Source organism: Lactuca virosa, chromosome 3 (assembly GCF_052849685.1).
Source record: "Lactuca virosa cultivar CGN04683 chromosome 3, Lactuca_virosa_CGN04683_v6, whole genome shotgun sequence".
NCBI classification, from domain to species: Eukaryota; Viridiplantae; Streptophyta; class Magnoliopsida; order Asterales; family Asteraceae; genus Lactuca; species Lactuca virosa.
The window spans coordinates 23,332,243-23,335,020 of record NC_136428.1 but is presented as its reverse complement, the minus strand read 5'-3'; the positions used below and the strand labels follow the sequence as shown (position 1 = coordinate 23,335,020).

At 37.4% G+C, this 2,778-nt stretch overlaps 1 non-coding gene across 1 annotated transcript; it reads left to right on the top strand.

Annotated features, from left to right (window-relative positions):
• Nucleotides 1-393: 393 nt before the first annotated feature.
• LOC145168206 (small nucleolar RNA R71) lies at nt 394-500 on the top strand. The gene has a single exon (XR_013741777.1). It is a non-coding gene; the product is annotated as a small nucleolar RNA R71 (small nucleolar RNA).
• The last annotated feature ends 2,278 nt before the right edge of the window (nt 501-2,778 follow it).

Sequence of the window (2,778 nt, the reverse complement as noted above, 5' to 3'; positions counted from 1 at the left end):
TCTTCATCGTATTTGTCCCCACTCGAATAGCAAACTTGAGCTTTCTTGTTTCCATATTCATCCATATTGCAATCCCTTGTCAAATGTGGGCCACTACATCTCTCGCAACCAACTCGAATTGCATGAATTGATTGGTCCATTTGGGTCAATCTCTTATCCATAGTGCTAAGCATTTCCATCACAGTAGCCATCTCTTCAGTTTGTGCACCTCCACTGCCTTTTATTCCATCGCGTCCTGGGTTGTGATACTTACGAGAGTGCTTTGAAAATTCTTCAATCAACTCCTTGGCCTGAATTGGGTTTTTCTTTGTTAGTGGTCCTTGTGAATCAAGGAGTTGTCTAGTCATGACATTCACCCCATCATAGAATATCGACATTTCTTGCTGAATATTTAGGTCATGTTGAGGACAATTCCTTAACAACCCCTTTTAGCGCTCCCATGCCTCGTATAATGACTCCCTCGGATTTTGCTCAAAGTTGGAAATCGCCTTCTTGAGTTTAGAGATTTTGGAGGGTGGGCAAAACTGATCTAGAAATTTCTCACGCAATTGGGCCCATGTGGTGATAGTACCAGATGGAAGAGCCTTCAACCTGTCTTTTGCAGCTCCTTTGAAAGTGACTGGTAACATCCTTAACAAAGCTGTCTCCTTTGGGATATTAGGAATATTAAAATAATCCGCAATATCATTGACCTCGTCTAAATGCTTGAAAGCATCCTCATGATCCTTCCCATAGAATGGGATATCCTTGAGTGCAGTAAGGATATGTCCTTTTAACTCGAAGGTGGCATTGGCAGGAATCGCAGGATGTATTAAACCCGGCCCCACATCGTCTCGAATGCGCTTCTTGTAATCCCCCATGGCCATCTCATCAATGTTCGCCATTTCGTTCTCCGGCTCGTTCTCGGGTTCACTCGTATAAAGTCCAAATTCTTTTCCTGATTCGTACTCGGTCTCGTGTGGATTAGGAAATTGATCGAAAACTTCAAACTTGCTCTTTGAGGCTGAACTCGATTCTCCCGTTTTCTTTCCTGACTTCCTTGAAAAGGCTGATTTCAGTTCTTGTAAAGGTGTCTTCTTTGGTGTTTGATCTTCTTTCACGCTCTTATCCTTCTTTTTGTGAAGTGCCGACTCGGGATCTTCAAGTGGTGACACTAAATGTGTGTTAGAACCTCTGGTCATGAACTCCTGTAAAAACAAAAATAAAAACGTAAAACTGAACTAAACAAAAAAATTGAAAATAAAATAAAAACTGGAAATCACAGTTTTCACGTCGTGGAAGGGTACTCCACGTCATGACTTCTGTAACGTAAAAAAAATAAACTATGCTAGAAAAATAACCTTTTGCAGGTTTTACCCCACAAAAAGGATCGATTAATCTAAAGCAAATAAATAAATAATAAACTAAGCCGTTCCCCGGCAACGACGCCAAAAACTTGATGTGCACAAAAGTACCCACTAATTTTAATATTTATAACCTAACAAACTTAGACCAACTATGCACCTATAGGCAGTGTACCTAGTCAGATTATAGTATAGCTTGGGTAGGTCGGGTATCAATCACAGGGAACGGTGTTACTAATTAATCTACTTGCTATCAAATTAACCTAATTATTAACAAGTTTAAAAAGGGTTTTATCTAATTTTACAAGGTCAGACGAACTTAGCTCAAATTCAATCAATAAGTAAAAGCACTCTTGTTTAGTTCGAATCCACTTCGTCCTTATGGCCAGCTAATAATTATGGATTATCAAGTTGGTTTTAATTATATTAGTAATTTAAGTCTAATTTTACCAATAATTAATTAATTCATGTAAAACTATGTATGGTCACACACAATTAAACACAGAACCAATTATGAATATGAATATGCTATGTAAGATTTATTATGTAAACGCAATTATGGTCATAATCTACATTCTCTAGCACAGCTAAGTTTATTTACTTAAATTACTAACTAAGATTGGTCAATCCTAGCTCTAACAATTTAATGCTCACTAAATCATTAGGTAAACAAGTTCATGTAGTTAATGGTCACTAAGCTACACAGAACATGGAATCAAGCAACTGAAGAAACACCCATAAGCATGCTAGGTAATTATAAACCAAACACAAGAAATTTACCAACTAAATAAATCCATACAAAATTAAGCTATTCATAAGTTAGAAGCTTCATCTAGCTAAACAAGAGTAGCTAGATTCAGCTGCTCATAATAGCAACTAACACACTAACACAAATCAAAGTATAAGGAAACATGTTCATAAGTATCAAATAGGTGAACTAAATGATGGACCTTCACTCTTTTGGTGTTGAAACCCTTTTCCAAAACCTTACTTCTGCTGTAAATCGTCTCCTGGAACCTCTTTCTTCCGCCAAAAGTCCCCCAAATCGTAATGGAGAATGGTTTATATATATTCTGGAAAGTCGCATTCCACGTCGTGGCAGGAAGCTCCACGTCGTGGATAAGGAGTTATCCGTATCGGGCAAGGCCTCCTTCTTCACGTAAACTTATCTTCTAGAATATTCGTGTCACGTCGTGGTATACTTGGCCACGTCGTGGTTTCAGTTGAATCCGTGAATTTCTTCATCTTTTGTACTCCAAGTCTTCAATGTTCCATAAATTGTCACTTCTAGTCCCTCTCTTCGAAAATGCTTTATTTTGGCTGCAAATAACATTTTATCCTTATAAGTACCATAATTCTGTGCAAATAACCAAAATAATAAATAAAATATAGACCAATATTGCCTAAAACTATGTATAAATATGGCAATATCAAA